This window comes from Arachis hypogaea, chromosome 3, assembly GCF_003086295.3.
Source record: "Arachis hypogaea cultivar Tifrunner chromosome 3, arahy.Tifrunner.gnm2.J5K5, whole genome shotgun sequence".
Lineage (NCBI taxonomy): Eukaryota > Viridiplantae > Streptophyta > Magnoliopsida > Fabales > Fabaceae > Arachis > Arachis hypogaea.
This window is the reverse complement of record NC_092038.1, coordinates 31,940,780-31,952,401: the sequence shown is the minus strand read 5'-3', so window position 1 is coordinate 31,952,401 and position 11,622 is coordinate 31,940,780. Positions and strand designations below refer to the sequence as shown.

The 11,622-nt window shown below is 36.4% G+C and overlaps 1 long non-coding RNA gene across 2 annotated transcripts; it reads left to right on the top strand.

Moving 5' to 3' along the window:
- The first annotated feature begins 7,629 nt into the window (after positions 1–7,629).
- Positions 7,630–11,034, top strand: LOC112790148 (uncharacterized). 2 transcript variants are annotated; one of them, XR_011879717.1, is made up of 5 exons: positions 7,630–7,786; positions 8,118–8,220; positions 9,250–9,408; positions 9,998–10,120; positions 10,892–11,034. It is a non-coding gene; the product is annotated as an uncharacterized lncRNA (long non-coding RNA). The 2 variants fall into 2 exon arrangements; XR_011879718.1 differs by having other exon boundaries at positions 9,993–10,120.
- Positions 11,035–11,622: the final 588 nt, after the last annotated feature.

The following is an 11,622-nucleotide window of genomic DNA, read 5'->3' as shown; positions in this document are numbered from 1 at the left end:
CTTTTACCACACCAAACTTAAAATTTTTCTCGCCCTCGAGCAAGAGAGAAAAGAAGAGTAGAAGAAGAAGAAGAGAATATGGGAGAAAGGGGAAGAAGTGGGTTCGGCTATGTGGGAGAAGAAGGGGTTTTGTTGTGTGAAAAATGAAGTAGAAGGGAAGGGTATTTATAGGGAGAGGGAGGGTGGGTATTCGGCCATTTTGGGTGGGAATGGGTGGGAAAGTGAATTTGAATTTTATGAAGGTAGGTGGGGTTTATGGGAAGTGTGATATCGGAAAGAGTGAAATGAGATTTGGATTAGGAGAGTGTGATTAGGATTAAAAGAAAAGGTGGGAATATGGTAGGTGGGGATCCTGTGGGGTCCACAGATCCTGAGGTGAAAAAGAAATACCATTCCTTCACCATATAGGCATGTAAAATGCCTTCGTGCATCATTCTGGCGTTCAAACGCCCATTGGTGCACGTTCTTGGCGTTCAACGCCCATGTAATGCATGTTTCTGGCGTTGAACGCCAGTTTCATGCTTGTTGCTGGCGTTTAACGCCAGCTTGTCTCCTCCAGGCACATTCCTGGCGTTCAGCGCCAGGATGTTGCTTGTTTCTGGCATTCAGCGCTAGAATGGTGCTCTGTTCTGGCGTTGAACGCCAGCCAGATGCATCTTACTGGCGTTGAATGCCAGTCTGCGCTACCTCCAGGGTGAAAAATTTTTTTCTTCTGTTTTTGACTCTGTTTTTAATTTTTTTGATTTTTTCGTGACTCCTCATGATCATGTACCTAATAAAACACAAAATAACAATAGAACAAAATAAAATAAAAATTAGATAAATAAAATTGGGTTGCCTCCCAACAAGCGCGTCTTTAATGTCAATTAGCTTGACAGTGGCTCTCATAGAGCCACAAGGTGATCAGGTCAATTTTAGTGTGGTCCCAACACCAAACTTAGAGTTTGGATATGGGGTTTGAACACCAAACTTAGAGTTTGGTTGTGGCTTCACAACACCAAACTTAGAGTTTGACTGTGTGGGCTCTTCTTGACTCTGAATTGAGAGAAGTTCTTCCTGCTTACTCTCGTTTGTCACAGAGGGATGGTCATGTGCCTTAAACACAAGGTAGTCCCCATTCAATTGAAGGACTAATTCACCTCTGTTTACATCTATCACAGCTCCTGCTGTGGCTAGGAAAGGTCTTCCTAGGATGATGCATTCATCATCTTCCTTCCTAGTGTCTAGGATTATGAAATCAGCAGGGATGTAAAGGCCTTCAACCTTTACTAGCACGTCCTCTACTATTCCATAAGCTTGTCTCACTGACTTGTCTGCCAATTGTAATGAGAACAAGACAGGTTGTACCTCAATGATCCCCAGCTTCTCCATTACAGAGAGTGGCATAAGATTTATCCCTAATCCCAGATCACATAGAGCTTTTTCAAAGCTCATGGTGCCTATGGTACAAGGTATTAGGAACTTGCCAGGATCTTGTTTCTTTTGAGGTAGAGTTTTCTGAATCCAAGTATCTAGTTCACTAATGAGCAAGGGAGGTTCACTTTCCCAAGTCTCATTACCAAACAACTTGGCATTCAGCTTCATGATAGCTCCTAAGTATTGAGCAACTTGCTCTCCAGTCACATCTTCATCCTCTTCAGAGGAAGAATAGTCTTCAGAGCTCATGAATGGCAGAAGGAGATTTAATGGGATCTCTATGGTCTCTGTGTGAGCCTCAGATTCCTCTGGATCCTTAATAGGAAACTCCTTCTTGCTTGAAGGACGTCCCAGGAGGTCTTCCTCACTAGGATTTTCGTCCTCCTCCTCCCTAGTGCATTCGGCCACTTTGATCAAATCAATGGCCTTGCACTCTCCTTTTGGATTCTCTTCTGTATTGCTTGGGAGAATACTGGGAGGAGTTTCAATGACTTTCTTACTCAGCTGGCCCACTTGTGCCTCCAAATTTCTAATGGGGGATCTTGTTTCATTCATGAAACTGAAAGTGGCCTTTGACAGATCAGAGACTATATTAGCTAAATTAGAAGTGTTTTGTTCAGAGTTCTCTGTCTGTTGCTGAGAAGATGATGGATATGGCTTACTATTGTTCAGCCTATTGCGTCCACCATTGTTAAAGCCTTGCTGAGGCTTCTGTTGATCCTTCCAGGAGAAATTTGGATGATTTCTCCATGATGGATTATAGGTGTTCCCATATGGTTCACCCATGTAATTAACCTCTGCCATGGCAGGGTTCTCGGGATCATAAGCTTCTTCAGAAGCTGCCTCTCTAGTGCTGTTGGATGCATGTTGCAATCCATTCAGATTTTGAGAGATAATGTTGACCTGTTGAGTCAACATTTTGTTCTGAGCCAATATGGCATTCAGAGCATCAATTTCAAGAACTTTTTTCTTCTGAGGTATCCCATTATTCACGGAATTCCTCTCAGAGGTGTACATGAACTGGTTGTTTGCAACCATGTCAATGAGTTCTTGAGCCTCTTCAGGCGTTTTCTTCAGGTGAATAGATCCACCTGCAGAATGGTCCAATGACATTTTCGAAAATTCAGATAGACCATAATAGAATATATCTAATAGGGTCCATTCTGAAAACATGTCAGATGGACATCTCTTGGTCAGCTGCTTGTATCTTTCCCAAGCTTCATAGAGGGATTCACCATCTTTTTGTTTGAAGGTTTGAACATCCACTCTTAGCTTGCTCAGCTTTTGAGGAGGAAAGAATTTATCCAAGAAGGCAGTGACCAGCTTATCCCAGGAGTCCAGGCTATCCTTAGGTTGTGAATCCAACCATATTCTAGCTCTGTCTCTTACAGCAAAAGGGAAAAGCATGAGTCTGTAGACTTCAGGATCAACTCCATTCGTCTTTACAGTCTCACAAATCTGCAAGAACTCAGTTAAAAACTGATAAGGATCTTCAGATGGAAGTCCATAAAACTTGCAGTTTTGTTGCATCAAGGCAACTAGCTGAGGTTTCAGCTCAAAGTTATTGGCTCCAATGGCAGGAATGGAGATGCTTCTTCCATCAAATTTGGATGTTGGCTTTGTGAAGTCACCAAGCATTCTCCTTGCATTATTATTATTATTATTTTTGGCTGCCATGTCCTTCTCTTGTTCGAAAATTTCTGAAAGGTTGTTTCTGGATTGTTGTAATTTAGCTTCTCTTAATTTTCTCTTCAGAGTCCTTTCAGGTTCTGGATCAACTTCAACAAGAGTGCCTTTTTCCCTGTTCCTGCTCATATGAAAGAGAAGAAAACAAGAAAAGAAAGAGGAATCCTCTATGTCACAGTATAGAGATTCCCTTATGTTAGTAGAAGAAGAAAGGGGTATAAGAAAGAAGAAGGATGGATTCGGATTTTTGGATGAGGAGAGGTGAAGAGAAGTGTTAGTAATTAAATAATTAAATAAAAGAAGAAAAGAGAAGGAAGATTTCGAAAATAATTTTTGAAAAAGAGGTTAGTAATTTTTGAAAATCAAAGACAAAATATAATTAAAATTAAAATTTAAAACAAAAAGAATTTTTGAAAAAGAGAGGGGGAATTTTCGAAAATTAGAGAGGGAAAAGTAGTTAGGTGGTTTTGAAAAAGATAAGAAACAAACAAAAAGTTAGTTAGTTGATTGAAAAAGATTTGAAATCAAATTTGAAAAGATAAGAAGATAGGAGGTTAGATAAGATATTTTGAAAAAGATTTAATTTTTGAAATTACTTAACTAACAAGAAACTACAAGATAAGATTCTAGAACTTAAAGATTGAACCTTTCTTAACAAGAAAGTAACAAACTTCAAATTTTTGAACCAATCACATTAATTGTTAGCTAATTTTCGAAAATTTGATCTAAAGATAAGAAAAAGATTTTGAAAATAATTTGAAAAAGATTTTTGAAATTTTCAAAAAATAAAAAAATTGAAAAAGATATAATTTTCGAAAAAGATTTTGAAAAGATAAGATTTTTAAAATTGAAATTTTGACTTGACTTGTAAGAAACAACTAATTTTTAAAATTTTTGACCAAGTCAACCCAAAATTTCAAAATTTTGGAGGGAAATAAGGAAAATATATTTTTGATTTTTAAATTTTTAAAGAAAAACACAAAAATGACCCAAAACATGAAAATTTTGGATCAAGACACAAGATGCATGCAAGAATGCTATGAATGTCAAGATGAACACCAAGAACACTTTGAAGATCATGATGAACATCAAGAACATAATTTTGAAAAATGTTTGATGCAAAGAAAACATGCAAGACACCAAACTTAGAAATCTTTAATGCATGGAAAATATGAATGCAAAAGTGCACATGAAAAACAACAAACAACACCAAACAAGAAATCATCAAGATCAAACAAGAAGACTTGTCAAGAACAACTTGAAGATCATGAAGAACACTATGAATGCATGGGATTTTCGAAAAAATGCAAGAAAAATTTTAAAAGCATGCAATTGACACCAAACTTAAAAATTGACTCAAGACTCAAACAGGAACACAAAATATTTTTGATTTTTTATGATTTTCTAATTTTTTTGTATTTTTATTAATTTTTTTTTCAAAAAACATTTTTGGAAAAACGAAAAAGAAAAGAAAAATTTTTGAAAAAGTTTTTGAAAAGAAAATTACCTAATCTGAGCAACAAGATGAACCGTCAGTTGTCCATACTCGAACAATCCCCGGCAACAACGCCAAAAACTTGGTGGACGAAATTGTGATAAAAGAGTTTCAGGCACTGTTAGAGAAGCTCACAACTCCGTTCAACTAACCAGCAAGTGTACTGGGTCGTCCAAGTAATAAACCTTACGTGAGTAAGGGTCGATCCCACAGAGATTGTAGGTATGAAGCAAGCTATGGTCACCTTGTAAATCTCAGTTAGGCAGATTAAATTGGTTTATGGGTTTTTGAAAATAAAGATAAGAAAATAGAAATAATAAAAGGGATAGAATACTTATGCAGATTCATTGGTGGGAATTTCAGATAAGCGAATGGAGATACTGTATGGCTCAAGGACGCCTGCTCTCCTACTGCTTCAACTCAATCCTTCTTACTCCTTTCCATGGCAAGCTGTGTATAGGGGTTCACCATCAGCGGTGACTACTTTCAATCCTCTCGGGAAAATGATCCTATGCGGCTGTCACTCGCACGGCTAATCGTCTGGAGGCATCACCCATGGTTGATGGCTACATCCCATCCTCGCAGTGAAAACTACGCTCACGCACTCTGTCACAGCACGTCTAATCACTGGTTGGTTCCTGCGCCTACTGGAATAGAATCCCTTGATTCTTTTGCGTCTGTCACTAACGCCCAGCACTTGCAAGTTTGAAGCACGTCACAGTCATTCATTACCGGAATCCTACTCGGAATACCACAGACAAGGTTAGACTTTCCGGATTCCCAGGATCCTACTCGGAATACCACAGACAAGGTGAGACTTTCCGGATCCTCATAAATGCCGCCATCTATCTAGCTTATACCACGAAGATTCTGTTGGGGAATCTAAGAGATACACATTCAAGCTCGGTTGCATGTAGAACGGAAGTGGTTGTCAATCACGTGCGTTCATAAGTGAGAATGATAATGAGGGTTACTTATCATCACATTCATCATGTTCTTGGGTACGAATGAATATCTTGGAATAAGAATAAGAGAGATTTGAATAAAAGAAAATAGAATTGCATTAATACTTGAGGTACAGCAGAGCTCCACACCCTTAATCTATGGTGTGGAGAAACTCCACCGTTGAAAATACATAAGCAAAGGGTTCAAGCATGGCCGAATGGCCAGCCCTCTCCATGATCAAGTGACCGAATAGTCAAGAGATTAAACTGTCAAAAGATCAAAACGGTCAAAAGATGTCTAATACAATAGATAAATGTTCTATTTATAATAAACTAGCTCCTAGGGTTTACATGAGTAAGTAATTGATGCATAAATTCACTTCCGGGGCCCACTTGGTGTATGTTTGGGCTGAGCTTGATCAATTCACGAGCTGAGGCTTCTTTTGGAGTTGAACTCCGAGTTATGACGTGTTTTGGGCGTTCAACTCCGGATCATGACGTTTTTCTGGCGTTTAACTCCAGACAGCAGCATGAACTTGGCGTTCAACGCCAAGTTACGTCGTCATTCTTCGAATAAAGCATGGACTATTATATATTGCTGGAAAGCCCTAAATGTCTACTTTCCAACGCCGTTGAGAGCGCGCCAATTGGAGTTCTGTAACTCCAGAAAATCCATTTCGAGTGCAGGGAGGTCAGATTCCAACAGCATCAGCAGTCCTTTTGTCAGCCTTCTTTAGAGTTTTGCTCAAGTCCCTCAATTTCAGTCAGAATTTACCTGAAATTATCCGCTCATCAGCTGTGTCATCCGTTTTGGAGGAAAATAGTGATTCAGGAATTTTTCTGACAGCTGTTTCCATGTCTTTATGCTGTTCTTAGGTTGGTTATTTAACCACCTCTTAGCTTGATCTTTTACAGCAAATGGAAACAATAATAATCTGTAGTCATCCTGATCTACTTCCTTATCATGTACTATGTCAGCAATTTGTAAAAATTGTGCCAGAAACTTTGTAGGTTCTTCATGTGGAAGACTGGAATACTGGCAGCTTTACTGCACCATGATAATGAGCTGAGGATTAAACTCAAAGCTACTAACTCCAATGGAGGGTATACAGATACTACTCCCATATGAAGCAGTAGTGGGGTTAGCATATGACCCCAGAGTCCTCCTGGACCGTTCATTTCCACTTAGCTCCATGATGGAGTAAGGGAGATGGTATAGATGTTGATATTGTCTATTTTATTTAATTTATTATATAAAGAAAATTAATTTTCGAAATAATGAAATAAAATAAAATAAAAATCGAAATAAAAATAAAATAAATAAAGAAAGAAAATTAAAAATTGAAAATTTGAAAACCTTTATGAAGATTTTCGAAAATTTGAGGAGAGAGAAAGTGGTTAGGATATTTTTGAAAAAGATTTTTTTTTGAATTTTGAATTTTATGATGAAAGAGACACTACAAGAAAAATACCCATTCAGGCATACTTTTTTTAGGCTACATTTGAAAAGCGTAGCCTATTCATAGAATAGGCTACGCTTTTCTCTGTGTTGCCTTTTTATAAGAGAAAAGGATACACAAATGCAGCATCATTTAAAAAGCGTAGCCTTAGGTATTAAAGATATCACTTAAAAAGCGTAGCCGTAGGTTGATATCTATAGGTTCACTTTTCATATCAAAGGAGACGCTTTTAAAGGATAGCCTATTTGTTAAGTTTTGGGTGCGTTTCAAAAGTGATGCCTAATGTCTCTAGAGCCAAAAACTTTAACACTTAGTAATTTTTTTCCTTGTTTTTCCTGAAAGACCTTAACACTTAGTAAAACTAAGCAAATTAAACTTCTGAGTCTCAGTCACCTTCATCCTCGAGCAACAAACCCTCCATAGCACCCTCTCACTCTCGGTCTCGATAGCTAACCATCGTCGCCCCCCACTCACGCTCGCCATTGACCCTCTCACTCTCGGTCTCGCCATTCACCCTCTCACTCTCGCCATTGACCACCTCACTACAAGCGGAAACCCTCTCACTGTCGCCATTGAGAGTCATCGCCTCCCACTCACGACTCACCTGCACTACTCTCTACATTGACCGTCGTCATCTCCTCTTCGCCATCGCTTGCACTGATCGTCGCTGTGCGGCCCTCACCATCGTCGGTGTGCGACCGTCACCATCGTCGCTGCGCCGCTCTCACCATCATCATCTCCGTGCTTCTCATCATCGTCTTCGCTGTGCTCACATCATTGAATAGGTATGTATTGATTTCTATTTGCTTCCGAAATTGATCAGTGGCTTAGGGTTCCTATTTTAGGGGTTTTAATTTGGGGCTTTTAATCTCTGAAATATGGGTCTGTGAACTGTAATTTGATAACATGCATGCTGTTATTAATGAAGATGTGTGGTATTTTAGGGTTTGTGAACTGTGATTCAATATACAGCTTGTCTATTTTCTCTGTATTTTTGTTTCTGAGATTGAATCCAAATGCAGCGTTAATAAGCTTTTGTTTCTGTGATTTCTCAATGAATAAGTTGGCTTTCGTTTCTCTATTTTCAGCTTCCTATTTCTAACAGAGTTCTTACAGTTTGAACGGTTTCTTGGTTAGCCAGAAACAGAAATGGTGTGAAGAATGTAAAGAATGAAAAGAAGACAAGGAGTAGAGAAGAAGTAGAAGAGGAAGAAGAAAGGTGAGCTGAATTGTAAATTGAATTGAAAACTCACATATACATGCTTAGAAGAATTTCTTAATTCGTCAATTTCGTTGTCCTGCAAGGATCTGTTTTTGGATAAGGTATAATTTGCAGCTTTTTCCTCAGAGTTCATGCTTTTATTAGTTATATGTCTAACAGGACTGATAAATAGTCTTTTGCAATCTCTTGGGTAATTCTGCTGCACAACATACCTTGTAGAAAACCTTCTAACTACTGAATTTATTGACTTTGTCTGCACATAACCATTAAAAGAGCTCAAAATACTTAGCTAATGTGGTCTAATCTAGAGAGAAAATAACTCAAGTTGTAGAGTACTTCAACTGTATCTATATTATCCAAAATTTGTGACAATTTTCTCCGCAAAGAAGGCTTGGTTTTGGAAAGAAATTAACCCCACTCAAACCCTCAACTTTTCACAAATTAACAGGCCATGAATATTGTTGCCAATAACTTTATAGTTAGAGAAAAAACGTCATTTATGCTTAGTCCTACTATAGTGTTATCTCTATATTACATATTAGATGCGTAAATCCCTTTTCCTAAATATAATCAATTTGTCACCCACCGGTCATTTTCAATATTTTTCCAAGACGATGCTAAAAAGAACCAGCAATATATTTTATAAGCTAAGCATTAATTTCTACTAAAGCTAGTTATAAACTAGCTCAATTGCCAACCTATATTCTCAGTTTTATAATGGGCAGCTTAATAAGTATTTCCCCAGAATAAGAATAAGACAAATAAAGCCAAGAGACTAATTTAAAGTAATGGACATAAGAGTTTTCTTACACTTTTAAATCCTTTATGCTTCCAAGAAATAGCCTAATATGACATCATTATTTCATGAAAGAAGACAAACCTTGTGTGTATTTGATAAGCTGCCAAAATGTTGCTTAAACATATCACTGTCTTCTTCACAATTTAAACTGCCAATGTTAGCTTCAAGAATCGGTTTTGACTCACTTACAGATTCATCTAAATTGAGCTACTCTGCTTTTATATCAGAAATTTCTTCAGAAGACAAAGAAGAAATACAACTATTATTGAAGTCAACTTGCTCTTCTGAAACAACACCCAACTCTTCTGAAATAGAAATGGTGTGAAGAATATAAAGAATGAAAAGAAGACAAGGAGTAGAGAAGAAGTAGAAGAGGAAGAAGAAAGGTGAGCTAAATTGTAAATTGAATTGAAAGAAAGAAATCTGATTAACATGAAAACCAATCATATACAATCCTGGTAAGGTGAACAAAGAATGAAAGGGTTATGGATGGGTAAAACTATATAAGAAAATTGAGTTTTCTAAGAATAAATATTTATAATTTACTTTTTTAATTTATCAATTTCTCCACTTTAATTAACAATCAAATCCTTGTATACACACCTGTATACACACTTCTGATATGTCAAGCTAAACTATATAATTATTTTAAACATGTTTTGAGACTTCACTCAATAATTAATTTTAAGTATTGGTTGTTGAATAGCTTAGTTGTTATTAGATTAAGAAGCAGTTACGTTCACACGGTCATAGCCTCCATTTTTCTTTGTTTGACTTCATGACTTTTATGTTAGTCCAAGTCTTACACACGGTCCATTTCTTTCAGATTAATATAAAATAATATGAAATATGAACATGAAACGTTTTTTCTTTTCATGATGTCACCGTTTTTTATAAGATTATATTCATTCATGCAATCATCTATCTATATTATTTAATTAATTAATGAATTTGTGTGGTTTCTTTTTAGGAAAGGGAGATTTAATAACATGTTCTAAGCAAAAGAATTCAGAGTTATTTCACACGGTTCTTGGAGGCTTAGGACAATTTGGAGTTATAACAAGAGCAAGAATTTCTCTTCACCCAGCACCCACAAAGGTACGTTTTCATTTTAAAAAATATAAAAAAATAATTTATTTTTAATTTTATCTTTTTTAAATTAAGATTTAAAGCTTAAATTTTAAAATTTAAAATTTAAAGTTAAAAATAATTTCAAGAAAATAATTTATAATTAATTGACAGAAAAAATTTAACTTTCTAATTGACAGAAATCTGATTGTTTGACATCTCCATTGTAGAAATCTAGGTAGTCATCTATAAAAATGGGGACATTGTAGTTACTTATACCCCTTTTGAGTAAAACTACAATTTTCCCCTCAGTTGCTGATTCTTATGGTAATATTCTTCTGAGACTGAAGTTGATTTCTTGAATAGGTGAATGATTTAATGTGTTATGTGTGTAATATTGAAACACTTTTTGTTTTGAAATTTTTTGTACTTGATTAAATGTTTCTCTTTGATATTTTTTTTCTTTTAAACTGTTAGTGCGGTAATTGGCTTTCTGCTAGAATCTGTGGTTTAAAATTGTTTGTGTTTGATTTTTTTTATTTGTTATGTATTTATTTTTTTCTGAACTCTGTTTGTTCTGTGAGTTATTGGCATGAGGGTTTGTGCTAGGTTTAAAAAAATTGTTATGACATGAACTTTCTTGTGATAGTTCAATATAAACCTCATGTGGAGCATTGTTGTAAGGTTGAAACAAGAGAACTTTTAACAAAGGAGCTAGATAGGTCGATTAATAAGTTATTGATTACACTTATTGATGACATCTAAAACAAATTAAATAGACATACTCTAAATCCAATGCAGGGTTCTTGGCCACATCGCAGGCGAACACTGGAGAATTCTGTGCCCCAACTCCACTGGAGCTGAAGAACAGAGCCACGAAAGAGAGCAAAACAGAGACCTTGGGTGCTCTATTTTCTGAAAGAGCCATTCCCATTATGGAATAGCCAAACAAGGGTACACTAGTTATGAATATCATGAGCTATGTATATATATAATATTGATATAACATGCTTAAACTAGTCCGTGAAACTCAGCAACCTCTTTTTCTTTTTTTACTTGAGACACTCATTTTGTTTGGATGCTCAACTTGCACCACAGATATAATCCATGATATTGGTTACATTAAGAGAACTATTATGCATTATTAATTTATCATTGGTTAAAAAGACCTTTCTCCCTAACTGTTTGTGAATAAAAACAACATGTAGAAGGTTATTTATCTAAATGGTTTCTTCTGATATTCTCGTAAATTGGAATGGAGGGCACAATTGTGCAAAGGCAGTAATTGCTTTAGAAAGTAAATCACGTGAGGCAGGTATGGCTGCAAGCTTCTATGTGTGTTTGTGGAAGGGACAAGGGACTAGAAAAAGTAAAAGGCCTATTGGTATTTAGTGAAATGCAAGAAAAAAAATAAAAAACAGGTCAAGTTAGTGGTAGAAATTTTGGATAGGAAAAGGGTTCTCGTTTTCTTCTGTTTGAGTGGCACTGAGCTGTGAAAAACTGAAAACATTGTTGTGATCTTTGTGTTTATT